The 26,147-nt window shown below is 37.7% G+C and overlaps 1 protein-coding gene across 1 annotated transcript in view; it reads left to right on the forward strand.

Annotated features, from left to right (window-relative positions):
• Positions 1 to 6,473: 6,473 nt before the first annotated feature.
• Positions 6,474 to 26,147, forward strand: part of LOC109097949 (neuroligin-2-like) — an 84,252-nt gene continuing 64,578 nt past the window's right edge. The window contains exon 1 of the mRNA XM_042764984.1: positions 6,474 to 7,252. The gene's annotated coding sequence lies outside the window, so the exon portion shown is untranslated. The remainder of the gene's footprint in view (positions 7,253 to 26,147) is intronic.

A 26,147-nucleotide genomic window follows, 5' to 3' on the forward strand; every position in this document is an offset into this window, starting at 1 on the left:
CAGCATCACAGGAACAACTGCTGTGGGTCAGTAATAAAGGGAGGGAGTCATTTAACAATCTGTGAAGATAATTAAACTATAACAAAAGTCATGTATTAATATTCTATTTAAATATTTGTTAAATATTTAAGTAGAAATTTTTACAGAAATGTGTTAAATATTAAATATTGTTTAATATTTAAATTTAAATCTATTTACATAACCATATAATGTAAAGAGTACTATACCCAAATTTAAAATCTTAAGCTCTACAAACATTTTTACGGAATAGTTTCACTATGCCTGTCTTGGTACAGAAACTTCAAAAATGGTTGTATAAAATGAGCATTTAATTCAGACTTAAGTTAATATCTTGCGTTCCTCATTGGCTTGAAACACAACACCCTCATGCTTATCTCTCATTGTCACCTGATTCTTGTTGGAAATTGAAAAATTATTCAGTTAATTTTTATAGAACAAAAATCGTATACGTTGCACATCAACAAGCACATCAGTCAAAATGAATACAATATATGAACAATATATGAATACAATATATGAACTGGGAGAAACTGGGGCTTAGCTAGAGTCGCCCTCAAAGATACTGGAAATTAAGGAATTTTCACGCCGACTGACGTGAATCTGTTGATATAACTCCAAACTTCTCCTTCTTGCTGTTTAAAAAGCTGCTGAGATGGCTCCACAGTTAACACCAATAGCAAAAACTGCTTCCGGCATAGCACCGGGTGAAACTGAGCTGGCTGAGGCAAAACGCAGAAGTGATTGTGCATAAAGCATAACCGGACTAAGCCAAGATTTTGGTATCAATTAATCTAAATAAGACAGTTATTATTGTTTTAATCAGAACTTTTCATATTATCTACTATAACAGAATGTTTTCAGACTCTTTTTATTTTAGTTGTGAATAATAGAGCTGTCACATTTTTCAAAGAGGAGTTTGGATTTGTGTTAATTTTGAATTTTAGAGCTGATGAGCTAAGTTTTGACATGAAAATGACAGCTACCAATTCCAGCAGCATATTGTAGCTGGCCAAGACCAACTCAACTGCTGATAAAGAGTGTTTCCGTGCAATAAAAGAGAAGAGAACACATAAACACGCTTATCACATCCATATTCTTTACATACCCATCTTCTTAATCTTCTTATTCAGAATCAGAGCTTCCATACCGTTAAAAGGACCATCTAGTTAAGTAAAAGAGAAGAGAACATGTAAGCCCTACAGGGTTTCTCAGCTTAGATTTAAATCCTTTGTGTGTGTGTGTGTGTGTGTGTGTGTGTGTGTGTGTTTATTCTGGCATGAGTGTGCATCATAAAAGATTAATTGTGTGTGTCTATGCATTAGGATTCATAATGCATTAATGTGTTGATTCTGGCATGAGTGTGCAGCATAAAAGATTAATTTTTATGATGGGAAACAAGATTTAGAGTTTCATTTATTTATTTTCATTCTTTTATGTGGTTTATCATATAGTTCTACTTAAAAACATTGCATTTTTTAAAAAATTGTTTGTCATATATATGAAAGAATCCACTGACATGTGCCTGAGAATGTGAGAGAAGGAAAGAAAAGACAGAATGGGAAATGAGGCGAATGTCCCCACTGAGTGAATCTCCTTTTTCTCCCCGTTGAGAAGAAAGCCGACCATTCACAGGAAAGGATCCTAAGAGGCTTACAACTGTCATTCAGGTGATATTGAGAGAAAGTAGGAATTAGACACAGAGAGGACGATGACGGTTCAAGACAGTAGAAAAAAAAAGGGGGGGGGGGGGGGGTGCGTGGGAGGGATAAGATCTGAGAAGTGGAGCACTCGACATGCAAAACAGCACCGCCATCTGGACAAATGCTGCGGAGTTTAAAGGAATAGTTCTTTCAATATTTATTCACATTGCTAATAGTTGGACCCTATTTGATTTACTTTCTAATGTGGAAAAACACAAAATAATTATTTAGCAGATTGTTCATGCTGCTCTTCTTCATACAGTGAAAGCATGTATTCAGAAGGCTTCAAATAAAATGCATAAATCGTATGGACATTTTCATGCTGCTTTAATGAAGCCTTTTTCCTCTTTTGTAGAGCTTTACAGCCCCTGGACACCATCCACGTTCATTTTATGGAAAATTGCAGGGTTGAACAACATGATGGTGAGTAGCAATAACAGTAATTTTATTTTTCAGTGTTCTATTCATTTAAATTTATACAGCGCTTGTTTGTTGTCTGATTCATTCTCTTCTTATAAACCTTAGCTTTGGAGAACACACACAAACCCCCCACCGAGACCCCTACGGTGTGATGTGGAGCAAGACCTTCAATTGGCTAAAAAAAAAATGTTCTAGCACATAGGCTACATTAAATGTAATGAGCAAGAGAGAGCAGATAAACAACTTTCTCATTAATTATAAATGATAAAAAATAAAAATAAAAAAATGATATGCTGGCCTGTTGTTATGCTAGTATTTTTGACATTATTCTGCCCCTCTTAAGTCTGTTTGAACTTCTATTTTTCCTTGGGTATGAGGTCATAATTTCTTTGAACATATAAGATGACAATGCTTTTCCCTTTCTGTCTGCTGTCACCTTCAAACTCATGAAGAGCTCTGGGTTCATAATTGGAATTCTCAAGATCTTTAGACGATGTGTGCATGTATGACAAGCAGTCATTGACAGAGAGATCAAGCGTGAAGAAATAGAGGATCTATGCCTTTGTTTGTATCTTGTGTAAACAAGCAGCAGGCCTGTCTATGGTGGTTTAAGCAGCTAACGGATGCTTGTGTGGGTGTAGAATTGATTCTAAATGGTAAAACCATTTGGTATGACAATGGTGTCTGTTTTATGATAATGAGTGGTAATCCTAAATCAATTAAACTATGTTCTCCCCTCTGGCCATAAGATTATTTAAAGACAAGTGATAAACTGGCAAAACAAGAAGAGAGGAGTTTTGCATCATCCTGAAGGGGTTTATTTTGCATTAATGACCAGCCGTCAACATTATTTCGCTTATTGCTTCATGCTGAATAAATAAAGACATGGAAATTACTGAGAAAAAGTAGTCCTTTAATGTCGCAAACAATTAGCCTAGGAACAAGGCAAATGATTGTTACACTATTAATTCACAGCAATTGTACTCTTTGAATGGATGAGTTTGATAATATACTTAGCTACTATGTAGCTTTGCTACTCTTTCATATTTTCTCTCCTCTAGGTCTTCTATTTGTGTATCTTGACAGTTTGTTGTTTTTCAAATGTTTTAATTATAATTATTCTTTATTTTTGTTACTTAGCCTGTGTGTTAAGACAGTGTCTTAAGAACCAGTTTGACCAACTAGCAGTTAACCAAGGGGTAATCAGTCTTATATTTTGGATTCAGCTTTAGACTAATCTACGTTTTTATATAACCGAATGTAAAAAAATTTGACCAGTCTTAAAGAACTAAATTAGATGACTAACTTTTAAGACTAGTCTTAACCATTTATGCAACTGGCCCCTGAGCTTCTAGCATCTATCAAAGGTTTTAAGGTGCCTTTTGGCTTTTAATAAGTTAATGTTCCATTTTTCTTTCCATTTTAGTAGTCATAGCAACCGCTTTGAGTCACAAGATGGCGTCATTGAGTTATTCTACTCTTTCACATGCAGTAATGTAAATCTGAAACGACACTAAAAGTTAATTTTTGATTGAACTATCCCTAACAACAACAACAATAATAATAAAAGCGACTATTTATTTTATTCTAAATTTTAACAACAACAACAATAATAATAAAAGCGACTATTTATTTGACACTGATGTTGGCCATATTAATGTTCTTTTCTATTTGAGACTTGAGACCATCTATTACACTGATTTACACTGATGTTGTGGTCTGGACAATAAAAATCACATTTTCTTCTTCTTCTTTTTAATAGTATATAGTTAGATTCCTGACAATTTTATTTGACTAGCAACACATCAGTAAAATATGATGACATATTCACAAGAGGGCGATGTTTAACCCTTTATGTTTTAGTTGTGTTGCCCAAATGTGTTTCGGATCACCTCTGTGGATTAGCTGGTGATAGTGCACACAAGCACATCAGTTCAACCTTCATGCCCAACACTCGCACACAGGTAAATTTCATATAAATATTTTTTAAATATTCTATCAGTTGTGTGTATTGGAACAATTTTGTATGTATGGGGGTGGTTGATGAAAGGAACAGATTATAGTTGATCTGGATATTTATCATTGGCTTCCACACTAGAGGCTATCGATAAAAAATATATTTTCTGTTTGTGTGTGTGTGTGTGTGTGTGTGTGTGTGTGGGTGTGTGTGGGTCCTGTTGGATCTCACGAAGGACATAATAATGCAAGTATAATTTATAAAGAATAAATTATATTTCCCATGTAGGCTATGGTAAAGTAGATTTCAACTCCACATTTGTTGTTCCGTCATTACACTACATTGGCAAAAAGTATGAATATACCATACTATAGCATTTTCTTTTCTTTTCTTTTCTTTTCTTTTCTTTTCTTTTTTTATCATTTATTCCCATGATTATAGCCTATATCAAAATGGTATTACATTACTATTGCATACCACAATATTTTGTAATACCCACTTAAATTTCCCTCACACACCTGGCATTTGATCGAGTTCTGACCATTAGGCTAGTTAACGATTAGCAACATTGCATATCACAGTGAGCTCATGATGCAAGATGAAGAGAGGACACTTTGACGCTTGTTCTGACGTCACGCCGAGAGGCGCATTCAGATGGTTCATGTGAAATCATGTCCTAATCACGCTGATTAATTAATTAGAGCTGGATGAGAGTACTCAAAGCAGCAGCACTGAATGTAAATTCAGTACAGACAAAGCGTCAGTATGTGAAAACGTGAATATAAGGGACGCTACAGCCACCGGAGGTAGTGCTAAGAATTGCAATCAATCTGCGGTAGCTGTTAAATGTGTGTGCGTGTGGCAAGCTGCGTTAACATTTATTCCTTAACACTAACTAGTATCTATTTCGTTACTAGTAATTATTGTCGAATTACTCGTAAGTTTCATACAAACAAAAATAAATAAATAAATAAATGAAGCAAAAAAACTGAGAATATCAGTTTTAGAATGATGATCAAAACATAGACGGAGCAGATCGCATCCATCAACACCCAAAGCTTGCACAGAAATACAATACACAAAATTATTAAATTAAATGACACAAACATTAAAAAGTTTGATGATCACATTATTTTACATATGCATCTGTTTACATACATGATTGCGTGTTTCTGCTTCTTCACTGTGTTTTGATCCAGTTGTTTGTACTCTTTCAGAAGATGTGTAATAGTGCCTCGTATAACAGTGAAACACGTAAAGCCAGAATATTCCATCAGTGGCAGGGAAAGAGTTAATTTTACCACTAGTGACCTTTATATATTATATATTATTCACTTATTTTACCAAAGACTATAAATTACCCAAGACATGTCACTCGTATAGTTTTTAAATGGGGAAAAATGCAATGCTCAATATGACTGATCTTTAAAAAGAGCAAATCACTAATCTGTAAAGTCAACATGTCACCGCAGCTGACATTAGAATCCCTTTGCTATAGAAACAGTCAGCATTCTGAGATGTGCGCTTAGGACTGCGCATGTGTACTAGCTGGTCTAGCTTGAAAAATAAGCTTTTTTTATTATTATTATTTGAGCAAAAGAAACAACATTTATGAGACAGTTGTCAGATTTCATTGGAGATTTTAAATATGAAATTGAATCGTAAGCTTGGTGAACAGTTTTGGAGAATTACAGTAGATATTTCCAAATCGAAAAAGATAGAAGCTGCACTTGCATGCCCGAGTGGAATTTAATTATATGAATGGCCTTAAAGGGACTTTGATTTTACCCATTTCAACTCACAAAAAAGGGACTCACCTTGTCCCCCCCCCCCAAAAAAAAACACTAAAGCAAACATGAAGCAAACAATCAGAAGTTTATTATTATTATTATTATTATTATTATTATTATTATTATTATTATTATTCCTGATTACCAAAATTACATAATAAACAATGTGCAGGCCTATTAGAATTGCTAATGGTTCTTATCTTACTAATAATATTTTTAAAACTATAGTCACTCTGACTAGCCTTTACATTCAATGCAAGAAGAAATATTTCCCATAACAATTGGCATAGATAATGCTCATAAATGGGTAGCTGATAAATAAGCGGAATAAATACCAATGAATGATAAAATGTATATAAGTCAAAACTGATATTTGAACCATATATAATGACAGGAATTTTTTATACTTTTTTACTGTTGGGATGGTGACTAGCAAAGGAACAGATACCAGTAACCAATAGTTACTAGTGAAACTGAAAAAAAAAAAATGTAGGAGACTTGAAATTACTTGGAAACTATTGGAGCCTAGTTTTGAAAAATAAATGTGCAAACGGCTTGCCATAGTGCGTTCGCGTGTGTGAGAGAGAGAGAAAGAGAGAGGCGGACATCGGGATTCTGTACTTCTGAATCTTGACAGCTGTGCGTGAAGTACGGAATGGATATCTGAGAAGCATGCACATCTTCATTGTTCACGAGTGGGAATAATAATTATTATTATTATCGCTATTATTAGATAGCAGTGAGAGAAACGGAGACGAATCTTAATTGTTTTTCCACTTGTACACAGAAGAAGAGGGTCGTTTATGAGTGAGACAAACTGAGAGCAGATGAGAAGTCGTGCCACCGGATGGTTTTTATTATTTGGTGTTTTTTTGATGCACGAACGGACTCTGAAATGGGTCGCCATGACGACAGAGCGCTGAGTTAGCCGCTAATGCGTTATACGCATTTGTTTCTGTTATTGTTTTATTTTATCATTTCCCTACCTCCTTTATAGTGATAAAATGTGTTGTAACCTCGTCGCCAGAAGACACGGGTGTTGTCAGCTAAAAAGAAAGGAAAAAAGGAGGAGGAGGTGTTAAGAGGTGTTTATTCCCCTTTCTTTTGTCCATTTCTTAATTTTCCATATCCTTCCTTTTTATGTCTTCTTTCTTTTCTTTTCGTTTTTCTTTTATTGTTTTGGGGACGCCGACTGACGCGAAAAAGGTAAATTGATGTGCGAGAGCCTGCGACACATTCATGACGAATTACCTCAGAAAAAAAAAAAACAAATACCGATGGCATAAACACCGGCTTCACCACTGAAGTACGAATAATCACCGGGAAAGAACCGGAGACGCATCGACTTCAGCCCTTTCATCGCGGTAAGTGGATTTCTGATGTCTGTTATTATAATAAATACATGTATATTCGTACGACGTGCGCGAGTAATAACGCGTCTGTATCGGTTTGGCGCACCGTTCAAGAAGGAGATGCCTAATTAGAAGTGTTCAACGTGCGCTTTGGTCAGGCAATACCGCCTGCCATGGCCTGTTGATGTGAAAATAGAGGTTTTATGATTGACACACTTGGTTAATATCCGCATATGCTACTATTTTATTCTGGCATGTCTCGTCTGCTTCAAAGAAAAACGACGCGTTCATCAGATCTAGATCAAATGATCTCGACGCGACGTTGTCGCGTGGCCTTTCCGGCCATTTGCGCCTCTAATTGCATCCATCGCCCGTCACTCTGGCAACGTGAGGATTTTATTTTTGCACTTGATAGATAATGGTAATGCGCCCTGAATGATGGCAAACATCCGCAACCCACGGACTTCCCATCGCCTGTTAAATGTTTAATGGCATTTACGTAAGTGTGAGATAGGATGGAGCACAGACAACCCACCTAACCCAACTGCACACCCATGACGCCCATGCACGCATAGGTATGGAGGTGTATAGGAAACCATGGCTCTCACAGAGGGGCACATTTATATGCTGTGGTTGTTGGGCAGTGCTCTTTCAATGGCAGAATTCAGCACAGACAAGGAGTCCTCTGTTCTCTTGAAGGCTGAGGATGTGCCCGTTCCCAACCTAAGTGCTGGTTGATCGGTCTAATGTCTGATATGACCCGATGTTGATCGTTTAGAGCTACTAAATCTGTCCTTGTATGATGTAGCAGAGGTGAGGTCAACATGCTGCTCAAAGCTTTCCATTCTTCGCTGGAGTTCTGCTGCAGTCCCTCACATGCATTGAGGAAAAACTAGTACTTGATTTCAGAGCATGTGTCTGTGTGGAGCATTTGGCCTTCAGTATTCATGTGTGCTACTCTGCACATCCATCATACTGTCTTATATGATATAAAAGGGCAAAAAAATAAAAACACCCTGCTTGGCGACCCACTCAAAAGAGGACAAAAAAATCTATAAAATTATGCCAAGGGGCAAGTATTTGTATGAATCAAATCTTTAGACTTTGGTTTTCTGTCATTTGTGGAATTCAAAATGCTGTTGATTTGACAGATAAAAATAAGCTATGAAATATTGTTTTGGATAATTTAGGACTAAAAGAAAGGGATGCTAATAAGGATTGGAAGAACAGGAAAGAAAAAGTTTAAAAGCGCTTCATTCCAGAAGAAAGACGTAAGTGATAATTTAGGTTTAAAATGACTAATTCTATATGTAATTCAGTAGAATAGTTGTTATAAAATTGTTTCATTCGGTGACCATTGTGTTTTTCACATTGCAAGAGCAGAATACAAAGAAAAGGCCAAGAAGTCACAACTTTTTAGAGACTAATTGAGCTCCTGATATAATAATGTCATAAAATACCATTCAGGTCTGATTGGCCGATAATGATAATTTGTTAGAAAATCTTTGCTTTAACAAAATTTTTGCTTGTTGGGTTTTCAGGGTCTTGCATCGTTTGCTCTATTGCTACAGTACAAGTGCACTATCACATTTCTAAACACTCATTCATCTTTCTGCTGTGTTTAACTGAATGGTCACATCAAACCTGATTTTTAATGAGTCTTACAATATGTTGATAGATGGATGAAGCACAGCCGGAATGCCCTTAAGTCAGGACAAATGGCCTTCGTTATTATAAGTGGAACAACACAGAGTGCTGTACCCAGGGCTGGAGTGTTTGTGATGTAAGAGGGATGGAGAATTGCTTGTGTCTAAGGTTGGCCCAGGCCTCAGAACAGGTAAATAATGAAGAAAAGTGCAGTGTTAGCTTGATGTAACCCCCTCCATGTGCCCTTCTGTGCAGCCTGTGGTTTGTGTGTACGCCGTCTTGGGAAGCACTCACATGGACTGCAGCCTTATTAAACTTTAAAATTCTCTGTGCACTGGGCAAAACTTAAAGAGATGGGTTTTAGACTTGTCCCCTTTAAAACAGAGTTTGTGAATAAATCAGAAACATCCATATTATTTGGTGTTACTGTCTAGGGCATGATGGACAGCTGTAATTTTGAGAACAGAACAGAGGGTTTGATTCAGAGTACTTTACTTATTCACTTATGAAAAAGAGGGATGATTATATTAACATTTCATGATGACAGTAACAGTGTTTCCTTTCTTTCACTCCAAGGAATTCTCAAGGTGAGAGCATCTTGTTTTTTTTTTGTTTTGTTTTTTTGTTTTTGTTTTTTTTAAATGTTGTTTCATATTGTTGTAGTTGCACAACAGTATTTGTCAGACACTATTTTGTGTCCATGCGGAATTTATTGGAAAGCTTTCATCTCCCACAAAATCCCGACCTCTGTCTAGTCTTGTAAGCGCAATGTCAGTGAAGTTGGAAAATACTGCTTTTTATTCAACATTATTATCTCTTTGTCCTAGGATGCAGCCTTTGAGCATGCAGTTGTCCAGATAAGCATTTCTGAATGTTTATGCCTTGCAAAAGCGAGCATTATAAACCAGCGCTCTCCTTGAAGTGTCATGCCACCCTTCTTTTACATCTTTCAAAGCGACTGTGAACCATGAGTTGGTAGCAGTTGATTTTCTGCAACAATGTCTAATCGCGATACATGCTTTCTGAACTCCACTTTGTTGTAGTACAGTTGTGGCTGTTGCATTGTGTGGCCTGATGTGCTCAGACATCTGTGTGCCATTATTTCTGTCCCAGCATGTGCAGCATGATCCGCTCACTGTAGACAGCATCGCCACAAGCAATGAATCATCGGCTGAACCTGACAGCCTCTTCCTGTCTAGATCTATATTTCATCCTCAACACATGATATGTGGTGCCTGTGTCCCCACAGAGTCCCTTCCGCTGTTCTGAGCTGTGAATGCACTAATAAAGCAGTAATCTCCCCTCGTACCTTTACCTGGAGGTGTGTACCTGCACCTAGCTCCTATCAGAAGAGTGCTGAGTCAGGTTTTCTTCTTGTCCTACGTGACGGATGCAGAGACATTTTGTTAGAGAAGCTCTGGACTGACTTTACAGCTCTCTCAAATAATTCCTGTGCCTCAGAAGTCTGGAATCCACAGATAGATGTGCTAAATGTCACATCTGTGGTCTATCTTGGACAGCAATGAAAAGGCCTGAGTGTCCACTCATCTAGAGTTTTGCTCAGGTCTGAAAGAAACTGTAATCTGTCAGGAAGATATTTTTAAGGATGGTGCTGAGCTTTAAAGTTGCCTAGAACATGGTGCTCCCTCGGTCTTTAGTGCACAGCCTGAATCTGAAAGAAACTGTGAGGGAAATGAACAAAAAGGACGGGAGTAAATGGAGAAAGACACAGGTGAAGTCAGTGGATCACCCTGTGGTTTTCAAGGAGTAACTTTTTTTTTTTTTTTTTTTTTTGGTGGGAAAACAGATTCATGTCGCTTGAAAAAAAAGAGCCGACTGCCCTTCTGAAAACTGCATTTAATTATTAACTTGTTTGGAAATCCAAATCACAGCTGGGGCTACATTGCAGCTTTAGAGCATGATGGAGGTTCATTAGTCCTGGAAAAATTCCAAACAAACATGCCAGTGACAGGAAACAGACGAATGGACGATCCTTTTCCATCCAGTATTCCTTGATTTAGGCAGAATTCGCTCTGTTTAGATCTTGGGTTTAGTGCACTTTAAGTGTGCTGCCTTGCTTCATTATCTTACCCTAATGGCATAAATCCAGCATTACGAATTAATTACAGAATGTAAAATGTGTCCTATTTCAGGCACAGTAAGTTGCCCTGAAGGTGAGCATCTGGCTTTGTTGCAGTGTGTTTTTAAAGTGAAAAATGCACCAAAAAATTATGTTGAATAGTAGGAGTTTGTAAAGGATGTATATGTAATAACTCATCTGGCGGTACAAGAAGACTCGAGTGAACGGTGACACTCTCAAACTGATATTGACATTCTGCAGGTTCATTTCAAGCCAATTATGGATGAGGTGATGATTGTAAAATTGCGTATTGATCTGGGGTTTTAGTGTGGAACCTCCTGCCCTTGAGTGTTGAACATAGTCGAGTGCTGCCCGGTATAATCACATCAAGAAACCTCCCCAAGATTCCTCCTCAAGCTTCCTCTCTTCATTCTGAATGTTGATTGTCTCAGTCTCTCTGCAACACAATCCATCCCCCCTCACCCAATGTCTTCAACAGATGAAAGTTCCTAGACCTTGTCCAACAGGCTTTGAGAGATTTAACAGATTTTTGATGGTTGAGACCTACAAGGAAGGCAAACTCTTTTATGGACAAATATGGAACTAAGATTCTCCATTTCTTGGTTCAAGGCTCTTTTTGGCATCAATGTTTCCATGAAAAACCTTTAAAATCCATGGAACCTTTCCATTCCACAAACATTTCTTTATAGTGGAAAAAAGTTCTTTATATTATTAAAATGTTCTTCACATTAAGAAAAATGGTTCTTTTAAGAAATGGTTAGTTTAAGAACCTTTGTTTTTGAGAGTGTAGATTCTGTGACATGTTTGGGAGGTAATGGATGCCAAAAAAAATGTTAAAAATAGGCTTTTTTAAGAGTCCTCTTCTCTTCTTTATTTCACTATTAATGAGAGTACTACATGCAGCTGTCGCCTTGCAATGAGGATTAAAAGCTTGTAAAAAATTAAGGCCAGTATTCGTTTCATAGTTTTGTAATGCTGTTAATTTCTGTCAGTGGCAATATGTTGCTAAACAACTCTTGCACTTTTCCATTTATCCTACAGATGGAGTGAATGCAAGCTGCTCTGGCAACATTTATTTTATTTATTTATTTTTCTGAGAAAGCAGCATTAATGACAGGTGCATTGGATGATGTGCGAAAATATAATAGCATTTCATTTCCAGACCCACTTGAACAACTAATTCTGATCATGTGTTTCATCACGCATGCGTTAATGTCTCCTGTGTTAATGTGAGAATGAAGAATAGCTGCATTATGAACCTGAATTAATAATGAATAATAACTATTGATTGTCTTCCTGGTTGAATCATTTATTCTCAGAACGCATCAATCGATCAGTTACTGACTGAGTGCTCATCAACAACTCATGCATTGACATTCAAGTCTAGCAGAGATTTTTCAAAATGCTTTTTCTCTTTTGTATGTGTAAAAAATGCAGTGCAATATTATTTATGCATTCCCTCAGATTATATTATACGCTAAAACGATTAGTTTAAACTGATTAGAGAAATGTAATCTACAAGAGAGTTCTCGAACACGCTTTGGTGTTGATGAGTAATTTGAAATTTAACTGTATTACTTCTCGTTTGACCTTTAAGTCGGGCTGTAGAACTAATGGCTCCATAAATTTGTATTCAGTAAAGTGTTAATGTGCCTTGTAGACTTTGGGTTTATTTTTAACAGGCTACTGAAATTCCAAGTGTAATTGTCCAGTACCTGAACATCATTCAGTCGTGTGCAAGAATCATTAAAGTGACCACTGCATAATGCGAGAAAGGTTAAGTGACAAGAAAGAAGAATTGCTACACATGCAGCAATGTTAAATGTCTCACGCTGGTGCATCTAAATGTTGCGGAAATTATTGCCCGCTCTACACAAGTAAAGCAGAATGTTTGGTGGCTGAAACAAGAGGGGAAAAAATATTTCATAACTGCTCTCAAAGCCGGCCAGCACAGCCCGTAGATGTTTCAGCACCTCTTCCTCGTGGACAGCGACAGATTTAGAGCAGGCATGTTGATGGGCCAGTTCCAGAAATTAAATGAAACAGCCTAGTTTCTCTTGCTGCCAAAGTTGTGTTTGATTGCTGCACAACAAGGAAGTCATCACTTAGAGGACAGCATTATTTTTTTTCTGTTCACACTTGAAGTTCATGAACGGCCTAGCTTAAAATGTGAAATGTTTCTTAGCGTAAAATGATGTTGTTTTTGCCTCTTTGTTTTGACAATGAAGAATAAGTCTGGACAGACTCTTGGCTTTTCAATACTTAATATCTTTTCTAGGTATTATGTCTCTATTTCTTGATTACATGACCAGAATCCACTTTTCCAAATTAGTTTTTTTCCCCCATCCTTCTTCACTGTCTCTCACAACCTATTATTTTTAAAAGGAAATGACAGAATAGCTGAAGCCCCAAAAGGCTGATAGCATATCACCATGTTAGCAGAAGGATCACCCATGTACTTCAATCACTCTCATAGCTACTGCTATTAAACCAGGCGTACAGCATGCCTGACTGACAGCCCTGTCTCTGAGGGAAACAAATCGGGCCGGGCCAGCCTCCCGACCCCCAATCAATATGCCAGCCCAGCTGGGACCAGTGCCACCAATCACTCTGTCTGGAGAGGGACGGAGACAGACAGGACGCCCGAAAACTTGACTCGTGCTGTGTTTAGCGGTAACTGTGTTGAAAGACAACATGGCTGAGAAAATGTCCAAACATCCCCTGAGGACAGAAGTGTGATGATAAAGGCAGAAAAGTACACCGCTACAGTTCACTGAGTGATGCTCAAGTAAAGTGAGGTGAATTTCTCTTTGGTTTTAAAATATATCTCTATTGTACTGCCATAAACTAAAAGCCTAAGCAACAAAAAAGATATGTCATATATTCCATGTCAAATTTTTTTCCTCCTTAAACTTAAAAACGCAATGTTACTGTTAAAGTGCTCATCTCTCTCCCGCTGGCCTGTTACTTGTAGCAGGCGGTGATTTATAAAGCCATGGAGAGGCCGACGTCCCCCTCCAATGGGGAGCGTCAATGCGTAATTACTTTGGAAGACGGATGGGGCCCATCCAGGCTGTCCTGGACCCTGAGTTAAATCACAGCACCCCCCCCCCACTCCTCAGGGTTCACATACACTCACACGAATGGCCGACATCTCAACAATGAGTGTGGTTCTGTTTCACCTGTTTCTATTGGTTCTCTCTCATACACCTTCTCCTCATGTGCGTTACATCCATCTAACAAGACCAGATGCCAGAGATCGGGTTCATTTCCCCTCTGAGGGCGAAAGTGAGAGGCAGAGAGAATTGAAAGAAATGTGAAGTATAGGTGCAGAAGATAGAGCCTGTGGAACTGATGCATAGACATAATTTTGGACAAATTTAGCAATTCCCAGTTGACTGCGACAATCTTAGATACACAAACAGTCAATTAGTGATTCTAAAGTTCAAATTCCCTTACCAAAAAGTAATGTGTGAGTGTGTGTATTCATATACTGTAAGATACTTCAGAAAATATTGTGCAATTGCTATGGCAGCATGGTATTAATTCATTTACGACATTCATATTTCATGGTATTTATAAAGTACTATATGACTGGCATTTTTTTTTTATGGCAAGGACCCCCAAATGATATTGTTTCTTTCACAGGGGAACCCTTCCAAAAATATAATGGCAGATAAATATTTATTAAACCAAACCAATCCAACCAGTCTTTTGTCTCATTAATCTATTATTTGTTCCAGGACAAATAGTTTTGGCTGAGGTTTTAGTTCCATTTTAGTTTTAGTTCCGATTTCGAGCCGATCCGTTTTGTTATCCAGGCAATAGTGTCATGTCAGCCGCGCATTCTCGCTCTCTTCTCTCTGACGACCACTTCTCTCTCACACATATCTCATTCGCTCCGGTTAAATGGTGCTTGTATTGCACATTATATTAGTTATTCCCACAGGTTTCGCGCTTACACCAAAAGCGCACGCACCACCACTGATCTATATTAGTGGAGCGCACAAGCCGCGTTTAGTCTCAAACAGCTTGTAAGCCACAAATACCAAAATGAGTGGCTAACTGCGCAAAAATGTTCAAATACATACAAACCCGATACCAAAAAAGTTTGGACACTGTAGAAATTGTTAGTAAAAAAGGAATGGAATAATTTAGAAATCTCATAAACTTATATTTTATTCACAATAGAATATAGATAACATATCAAATGTTGAAAGTGAGACATTTTGAAATGTCATGCCAAATATTGGCTCATTTTGGATTTCATGAGAGCTACACATTCCAAAAAAGTTGGGACAGGTAGCAATAAGAGGCCGGAAAAGTTAAATGTACATATAAGGAACAGCTGGAGGACCAATTTGCAACTTATTAGGTCAATTGGCAACATGATTGGGTATAAATAGAGCCTCTCAGAGTGTCTCTCAGAAGTCAAGATGGGCAGAGGATCACCAATTCCCCCAATGCTGCGGAGAAAAATAGTGGAGCAATATCAGAAAGGAGTTTCTCCGAGAAAATTGCAAAGAGTTTGAAGTTATCATCATCTACAGTGCATAATATCATCCAAAGATTCAGAGAATCTGGAACAATCTCTGTGCGTAAGGGTCGAGGCCGGAAAACCATACTGGATGCCCGTGATCTTCGGGCCCTTAGACGGCACTGCACCACATACAGGAATGCTACTGTAATGGAAATCACAACATGGGCTCAGGAATACTTCCAGAAAACATTGTCGGTGAACACAATCCACCGTGCCATTCGCCGTTGCCGGCTAAAACTCTATAAGTCAAAAAAGAAGCCATATCTAAACATGATCCAGAAGTGCAGGCATTTTCTCTGGGCCAAGGCTCATTTAAAATGGACTGTGGCAAAGTGGAAAACTGTTCTGTGGTCAGACGAATCAAAATTTGAAGTTCTTTTTGGAACTACTGGGACGCCATGTCATCCGGACTAAAGAGGACAAGGACAACCCAAGTTGTCATCAGTGCTCAGTTCAGAAATCTGCATCTCTGATGGTATGGGGTTGCATGAGTGCGTGTGGCATGGGCAGCTTATACATCTGGAAAGGCACCATCAATGCTGAAAGGTATATCCAAGTTCTAGAACAACATATGCTCCCATCCAGACGTCGTCTCTTTCAGGAAAGACCTTGCATTTTCCAACATGACAATTCCAGACCACATACTGCATCAATTACAACATCATGGCTGCATAGAAGAAGGATCCGGGTACTGAAATTGCCAGCCTGCAGTCCAGATCTTTCACCCATAGAAAACATTTGGCGCATCATACAGAGGAAGATGCAACAAAGAAGACCTAAGACAGTTGAGCAACTAGAAGCCTGTATTAAACAAGAATGGGACAACATTCCTATTCCTAAACTTGAGCAACTTGTCTCCTCAGTCCCTAGACATTTGCAGACTGTTATAAAAAAAAGAGGGGATGCCACACAGTGGTGAACATGGCCTTGTCCCAACTTTTTTGAGATGTGTTGATGCCATGAAATTTAAAATCAACTTATTTTCCCCTTAAAATTATATATATATATTTTTTTTTTCAGTTTAAACATTTGATATGTTATCTATGTTGTATTCTGAATCAAATATTGAAATTTGAAACTTCCACATCATTGCATTCTGTTTTTATTCAATTTGTACAGTGTCCCAACTTTTTTGGAATCGGGTTTGTACAAAATTATGTGTAATCACACTCGCTCAGAACATCTCTCTCTTATAATACTCTAATACACTGAGCTTTTAATACAGTAAGTTTTCAATGAAGCAACGCAACGTTTCTTCATTACTAGTTCTAAAGTGAAGTTTTCAAATTAGTAACGGAGCTCAGCTGTTTTTCCCCTGGTCCAAATACCCACACTTGCGGTTTTGGCCACTTGAGAGTGCATGCGCGCAATAGGAAGTAAGTATGCAAGACTGACCCAGGTCTTAAAAACGCCGAAGCGCATTGCCCTTAATGCACACTTAATCCACACTAAGGAGGGGTATTCAAGGCTTAGTGTATCCCATCATGCATCATGTTCTGAAAATAAATTGCAAAGTATTTAAAATAAAAATAAAGCTCTGTAAACACTTGCATTTTTACAATGCTATAAGTATGTCCCATCAAGTAATGAAAAGTTGTACACACACTTGAGGTCTTCATGTTCACTTGAACACTTGGACCAAATACAGGAAATACATCATATAAGTAGTCAAGTGGTCCAGTGCAAAGACTGCTGCTTTGTCCAAATACCCACACTTGCGGTCTTGGCCACTTGAAAGTGCATGCGAGCGACAGGAAGTAAGTGTGCAAGACTGTCCCAGGTCTTAAAAAAAAAGCACCAAAGCACAGTGCCCTAAAAACACACTAAATCCAGAGTGGTGTTCGAGGCTTAGTGTATCCCATCATGCATCATGTTCTGGAAAATAAACATGAGACTTTTTGCCGAGATCTCACAAGAGGTCACGGTAACCTTTCTAATAGGCTTGTTCAAGATGCCTCGGCCCTGTGCAAACCGATCAGCATATGACATAAAAGTACCACGAGAGCGACTGGAGAGCAGACGACTCTTTAAACTTTTGAATCGCTCTCATCGTACTTTGAAGTGTATCCCATCAGGTAATTAAAAGCTCATGCTCACTTGAACACTTGGACCAAATACAGGAAATACATCATATAAGTGGTCAAGTGATCAAGTGCAAAGATAAAGTGTGGGTTTTTGGATAAGGGGCACGGGTACTTCTCAGTATTCATCCTCGTTTGTTTGCTCCTCCGTCCTACATTCTCCATCCAACAACCTGGAAACTAGTCGAGCTCAGCCATATTGAAGATCATCTCAATTCTTTAATTGCACCACAAGGAGGGGAGGATCGAGGAGTGAGGAGGCTTTCTGAGGAGCTGAGCAAGGATACATCGATGTTTTTCATTAAAAAAGTGTTTTTTATTTAAAAAAAATGCAAGTTTGACATAAGTATAATCTGTTGTAATAATTTTAATTTATATTTTACCTTTGCAGTTTAAATAAACCATACATTTCATATATTTCAAACAGGGCATCTTGCTTTATTAATATTTATTATGAATGTCTTTAACAGCATAAAACTGCATTAGGGCAGATCCCTTTAGTGCAGCTGATGACTCTTTTTTTGAATTGACGCTGAAGGGAGCAAAGATATATTTCACTTGATTCAATTACTCTGTCCACTTAGACGCGAGGAAAGGAAACAAGGATGCACAAATAGTAATTGAGAAGCACCCCTCAAGTTCGGGTATTTGGACAAGGGGAAGTGTCAAACTGAGATTTGAATCCGTGGTGAAAGTAGTTCTGCACAAAAGAGGTTTTTTTAAAGACACTCCGTTGTTGTTTGTTATGTAATTACACACTTGTGTATACTGTTGTATAAACACATTATCACACAAGTAGACATGAGATATGGCTTGTATCGGCGCGGCTGTGATTCGCAGGCCGTGTGCCATAGGTAATCACAGCGTGCCAATATACAGCCATATCTCACGTCTACTCGTGATATATAATATATGAAATCTATTTTTAAAACTCCAATTTAAATATATGTAAAAGTAAGTATAATTTAATTTCTCTTTTATTTAATGTATTTACTTAAAAATGATTATTTATATATGTGTGTACATATATATTATTACTTATTTTAATAACATCTGAGATTAACACTTTTTTTCACAAAACTATGTTTATTTTTCTATTCACACTAGGGCTATCCATTGAATAACAAATATAATTAATCTCCTGATTTCAGGAAAAAATATATATATTGATCAAATGTTAATGTTTTACACTCAAACAATTATCTTACAATTTTTGGGAGGTCCCAAAAAAAACCTTATGTAAGGTACATCAAGTCATTAGTGTCCAAAATAATAATAATAATAATAATAATAATAATAAGTAGTAGTGTTGCATTTTTATGATTTGGCATATGTTTCTAACCACAACTTTCACAGTTTATCAGAATCTGTGTACCTGAGAATCAAACATAGCACCTTTGGCCTGACAGCACTATGTTCTACCAGTTTAGCTTCAGGAACATCATGCAAAAACATCATGGTACATATTGGTACACATACACCTCTTTAACTGCCCATACTCTTCCATTTTTAAACCTGCATAGAAGCACTGTACTCATTCATATGGAAGTGCACACAGATGCATGCATGTGCCACTGGGGAATTGGTCTTTTTAGCCAAAGCTCTGTCTTCTTTCTCCCTCTGAGCTCCTCAGTTAGGGCCAGTTAGCTTGGCTAGTGCTGAAGATTTAATCCCTCCCTCAGAATGCTGTGGGTGCCTCTAAACAGAAGAGAGTGGCCTCAGGAGACTGCAGCCTGGCTCTCCTCTCCCGTCTCACTCGCTTTCATGTGTGGGTTAACTCGCTGAGGTGGGAGGATCGGTGAGGGGTGCTGGCGAGAGCTGGAACTGCTTTTTAAGCCGTGGATGTGTGTGGGGTCTGCTGGGGAATTTGGCATGACTGTCTGCATGTAGTTTGGCAGGTTTAGACTGTACAGGGGCTGGATTTAATGATGCCAGAGAGAGAATTTGATACAAAAGACAAAATAAGAGGAAAATTTGTGTTTCTTGGTGCATAGACAGTCGACTCTGATGCAACCAGCATCCACCAAAAATAAATAAATAAATGGTTTACTTGAAGCCTGAATGTATAATGTAGAATAAATCTAATGTCTATGGACCTTATTCAAGGCAGACACCATTTAATCATATGAAAATTAAAACAAAGCTATGCAAGCATAGATATACAGTCTGTTCAGTTGGTTGTGCTGTTGTCAATCACCATAAAATGTAAAAATACATTTTTATAACTACAAAATATCTTCAGAAACAATGAGTTATGAAAAGAAGTCTGAAAGTATGAAAAGTGACCTTAAGACAACTTATCAACAAAGCTGTATACAGTTCATAGCCTCGCTTTCACTCATTTTGAAATGAAAACAAATTAAACATGGCCTCCATTCTGTATAAAGGCCCATTCACACCAAGGTCATATATATATATATCTCATTTTGCTGCTTGATATTGCAAATTGGTGTGCCTTACCTTATTATTTTAATGTATTATCCTTATTATGAACACACTGGTTTGTAGTACTAGTGCAAACAGTTTTACTGTTTACTGCACATTGTTATTGTTTTAATTATTTTCCTACAGTGGCTAATGAACCGGAAGTCTCTCCTATATGATAACTTCCGCGTTGAAGAATAAGGTTGCTAATTCATAAATTATAGATTTAGATATAAGTCAATATAATAAATATAATATAAATAATAATATAATATATAATAAATTATATATATATAATTTTATAATTTATAATATCTAAGATATATAATATCATATAGCTCTTATTTTATTGTATTTAATTGTTACAATATTACCTGAAAACACTATATATTGTATATATTTTTATACATGCACAGCACCACGAAAGCAGATCCTGCTTCAAGAAATGAAAGAGACATCTTTCTCTCTCTCTCTCTCTCTCTCTCTCTCTCTCTCTCTCTCTCTCTCTCTCTCTCTCACACACACACACACACACACACACACAACCCACACAATGAAACAGGACAGTTTGTCCTCATGTGGTGTAAAAAGGTGGGATTGAAACAAATTGGTGTAAAAGGACTTAATAAACTAAAAGGCAGTGCTGTGAATAAGCCATGAGTCACGGCAGTCAGCTGTAGGGTAGGCGTTACAGACCAGACTGACTAATGGAAAACATACAGTTTATTAACTTAACATCCTTACTGAACTCTTTTAGCACATTAGGGAAAATTTAAGGGTGAAATTAAATTAGGAAATTAACAAATGTATTAGTAGAAATGTAAACGTATTTAGCTTTATATTTATCTGTGTTTTCCTCTAAATAAAAGGTTGCTGGTTTCCATGGTGATGTATTGATTGTCTGACCAAACAGAGGTTGAGATGTGTGTGTGTGTTTTTATCTTTTTGTTTTTCACACCTATCTTGTCTTCCCGCTGGGTCATGTCCTGAGTCTCCTTCAGTCATTCATCAATAGCTTCTCCTCCTGCTTCGTTAAAGCCTTCTTTAATGACTTTTATTTGATTATTCATGAGTTTGTTTAGTTGATTGTTTTTTATCATGCTGTGACCTGGGGGGTGCATTTTGGAAAATAAAACCAAAGTGTGCACACAGACTTTATGTAGAATGGAATACTAGCATACTGTTTAATGCACAGTATACTCAGTATGTTGTATTTAGAGTAGTTCATATTATCATATATACACACGCTAAAGTACAGTCAATCTGCCCTTTTCATTTTTCAAAAATAGTGTAATAACCCCAAAACATGTGTTATAACCCTCTCAGATTAAACAGATTAGATTAGATTAGATTAGATTAGATTAGATTAGATTCAACTTTATTGTCATTGCACATGTAAGGTACAAGGCAACGAAATGCAGTTAGCATCTAACCAGAAGTCCAATAAGCAGTAAGTACAGGATATACAATGTCTACAATATGTTACAAATGTACAATAAATATAGAGATAAGGCAGTTATATGGACATAACTTACAGATTGTTAAATACTGTCAGCATGATATACAGATGGAATATGTAATAAGTGTATGTATATAAGCAGAAACTATGAACATATGAACATCATTTACACTAGTGCAATGGACAGTAAAAAAGCGCATAGAAAAATGTTTTAGTGTGCAAATGGATCATTCAGTATTCTGGATGATCAGACAGTAGTGCAAGTAATAACAAGTGAAGTGTTTTTTTTTTTTTTTAAACCAGATGTAGTGATGAGGAGTATGTGTTTGGTGTGTGTGTGGGGGGGGGGGATTTGCTGTAGGCCTGAGCGTCATCTGATCCGAAGGCAGTGTTGCGGGCTTTCAGCAGGAGTCGCACCTCCTTGTTCATCCATGGCTTCTGATTAGGGTACGTTGTGATCTGTTTTTCTTTTGTAACACTGTCAATGGTGTTGTTGATGTAATCCAGTACAGAGGAGGTATAGATATCAATGCCCGTTTGAGAGCCACAGGCAGCCTAAGAAGCAAACATACTCCAGTCCATGTATTGAAATCTGTCCTGAAGTAAAGAGTCTGCCCCAGTTGGCCACACTTTGATGGTCCTCACTGATGTCTTCACATGGTTGATGAGGGGTGAATACTTAGGGGTGAGAAACAAAGAAAGGTGATCAGACTGCCCCAGGTGGGGGAGGGGGGTCGCGATGTAAGCTCCATCAATGTTTGTGTAAATATGATCCAAAGTTGTGTCTCCTCTAGTTTGGCAGGAATCATGTTGATGGAATTTGGGGAGCACTGTCTTTAAGTTAGAGTGATTAAAATCACCCGTGACAATAAAAGCAGCCTCCAGGTGAGCAGTCTATTGTTTACTAATGGCCGCATGCAGTACATTCATAGCAAGATTGCCATTAGCATCCGGTGGAATATAGAATGCAGTTATAATGGTGGAAGTGAACTCCCGCGGCAGATAAAAAGGTCTACACTTAACCATGAGAAACTCTAGGTTTAGCTGAGCAGTGTCTCCCAACAATGACAGTGTTTGTACACCAAGCTTTGTTAACATAAATGCACAACCCGCCGCCTCTGGTCTTGCCGGAGTCGTCTGCTGTCCTATCTGCCCAGAGCGTGTAGCGTCCGGCTAGCTCAATAGCATTATTGGGTACGTCACTGTGTAGCCATGTTTCTGTGAAAACCATGACATTGCAATCCAAAAGTCTCTTACTGTGGGTGATGCAATGTCGTAACTCGTCCATTTTATTCACCAGCAAACACAAACAAACAAAAAAAATGCTAAAGCGAGCCAGAGCGGTGTTAGCTTTAGCTTAGCTCTTAGACCTCGGCGCTTCCATACACATCCTTTAACTAACTATACACAAACCGACATCACATCAACTCCGCCCGGCCAGGTAGAACGCGTAGCCTCGGGTGTTCTGGAGATCTCAGGGATGAGTCCAGGATTGGTGATAAAACTGTTGGAGAAGTGCACACCAATATCCAAAAGCTCCTGGCAGGTGTAAGATGTTAAGGCAAAGCTGTTCAGTACAAACAGACCTAAGATGAGCAGGAAAAATACCTCAAAATTGCAAACTTGAGAGACGCTGAGCCTCGCAATGTGTACACGCCGCCATCTTGGTAATTTATTACATATTAATATTAAATTATATTAATATCTGAGAGGGTTATTAGACTATTCTTGTTCATGTATATATAAAAATAGTGTAATAACCCTCTCAGATTATATATACTAAATAATATTTAGCATATCCTGTGGAGTATATGTAGTTATATAGTGCAGAAATAGTATGAGCAGTATGGTAGTATGCAGTTTTGAACACACCCTTATCCATCTTCGTTTATCTTCTTTGTGGCTCTCTTGTTGTTTGGGGTGTAGGGAAACAGTTTAGTGTTATCACAGTTAAGCTGGACTCAGCTAGACCCCTATGAATAGCTCTGTCTCGCACGCACAAAAATACTTGCACACATAGTTTCTTGCAGGCTGAACAGAGGGAATTGTGGGATAAAACTCTAAATTCACAGATGATGACAGTGCAGTGTCTCAGAGTAATTATGGGGTCACCCTGAAATTAACACAGAAACATTACTAAAATGATTGTTCTCACGGACAGCTTAACCTCCAGCTCCAATGGCGCTGTCAAGAACAGATCAGCTAAGAATAGATTTAGCCGCAAATCATTCCAGAATTCCCTCTGTCAGGGTATTACAGTTTGGAGTGGATTAACTAAGAATAGATTAATAAAGAATATCATTAAAAAAGTCGAATTACCCCATACTAGATATTACTGTAAGAGAGCGTCCGGGAAGCTACTTTGAAACTAGCTTGCCAAGCTGCATGCTGCTCATAATGTAAAGGAGCTAAACTACAGTCAATCTGCCTCTTTGAAAAAAGGAGATACACTACAATACAAGCTGCTAATAAACAGTAGCTAACTATGGGGCAATATCTTTTTAAACATATAACTTATCATTTCCAACTTAATCAGAGCCATATTTTGGCACATAAACTATGAGGGGTTTTGAATAAATAAAAATTATAATTGAGTTGAAAAGCTGATGAATTGCAGCATTTAGCTAAGTATTCTGCTATAATCAATTCACTCAAATCAATGACTTTTTAATCTGATTTAGGATGTTTTTTTTAATCTTCTCATGTTGTCCAATATGTTAGAGGGCATTTGTGAGGGCATGTTTGTGTATTGCTTCAGCTCACTTGGCAGTAAAGCTGCAGTAAAGAACGCAATACAATAAACTGTAAAAAACCAAAAACAATCAAAACGTATGCACAACAATTCAAAACATTTAAAAAATTCAAAATTATTCAAAAATAGTCATAATAGAAATAAATGACATTTTAAAATATATTACACTAGAAAACAGAAACATTAAAAACTTAATTATTCCAAATTGTATAATTAATCCACTAGTGTAGTTTTCCAACAAGTGGCTTAAAGTCTCCACTAGAGTTGGTTCTAGTCTTTCCTGAGTAAATGAAAGTAAATGGATATAAATCATCTTTACTTGCAGCACAGAGTCATTCTGCACATGCAATAAAGAGCTGCTTTGTCGTTGACAAACAATAGAAGCAGGGGCGATTCTAGGATTTTCATTTTAAGGGGTTCAGCCCCCAGTGATGGTATAATAATAATAATAGCCTAATAATAATATTTATATATATATATATATATATATATATATATATATATATATATATATATATATATATATATATAATACATAAGATTAAAAATGTTTGATTAATAGGGGTCGTATACTAAACTTACAGTATTCCACGGTGGTGCATAGATAGGTATAACATTTGAGTACTGAATAAGCCAAATTCAAGTTTTCATGATCTCAAAAACCTGTTTACTGTACAAACACAACATTTTACTGTTTGCATTTCTAGGACAACCCTCTTTCCTTAGCTCAAGTATGCAAACCTCTTTGCCACACGCCGTGGATTTATTGAAAGTTACATTTTCAAATGAAAATGGCAATATGATCGTTTTATAAAGTATGCGTTTATATGTGTTTCATTTTCGCTGGAGGTGTGATGAACAGCTGTGGTGTGATGAGGGGTGAAGGTGAGAACTTAGGCTACAGTAGACGGGGAACCGATTATTGCAACCCCATGATATTTTGTAAACTGGATTTATTACAAAGAACTGCACAGATGCAGATATTATAACAATTCTATCGACAAACACACACCCAGACATAAAAATCTCGCTCTGCGCCGCCGCGGTCTGTGGATTGAAAAAGAACGCGCTGAAAGACAGGGAGGAGCCGAAGTCTGCCGCTGTTTTCAAATGGAATTTAAAGGGCACTGAGGCGATCACTGTCATGCCCATGGACTGTTTTGTGTTTGTTTTCCTCCCCCACTTGATCCGTGAACCTAGTTCTCCCTTGTGTTTATCATATTTGATTATGCCCTCATTTGGTTTCCTTCCTGTTCCTAATTGTGTTTATTGATTCCAGGTGTGTCTTGTTAATTCCCTCGTTTAGTTCCTGTATTTCCTGAGTCCTGCCTCCAGTCTTAAATGTCTACCCCAATTAAATAGTATTAATTAAATAGAATTACTTCTCCCCATTGCCTCCTCCCCACCTCACATTCGTTACCTCACAGCATAAATGTGTGACAGAAGACTGAACCTACTGTATACAAGATGGCAGAGGCTGAGGACAGGCTGTGGTGTCGGAAGTCAAGCCCGCCAGCTGCTGCACTCTCAAGTCCGCCGGCCATTCTGCAGTCAAGTTAACTATTTGCATAAATCAAACAATTTTGTACCTTTTTGAAAACCCATTCAGCCGTTTAGATTAGAAATAATGATTTAATCATGAATCTGGCATTGATATACAGCGCTATTTCAGGGGGGCACATACCCAGTAAAAAGGGTCTAGTGCAGTGGTCTTCAACCCTGTTCCTGGAGAGCTACCGTCCTATAGATTTCAGCTCCAACCCCAATCAAACACACCTGAACCAGCTAATCAAGGTGTTCAGGGCTACTTGATAATTACAGACAGGTTTGTTGGAGCTGGGTTGGAGCTGAAGTCTGCAGGACAGTAGCTCTCCAGGAGCAGGGTTGGAGATCCCTGGTCTAG

The sequence above is a fragment of the Cyprinus carpio genome, chromosome A10 (assembly GCF_018340385.1).
Source record: "Cyprinus carpio isolate SPL01 chromosome A10, ASM1834038v1, whole genome shotgun sequence".
In the NCBI taxonomy this organism is placed as follows: domain Eukaryota; kingdom Metazoa; phylum Chordata; class Actinopteri; order Cypriniformes; family Cyprinidae; genus Cyprinus; species Cyprinus carpio.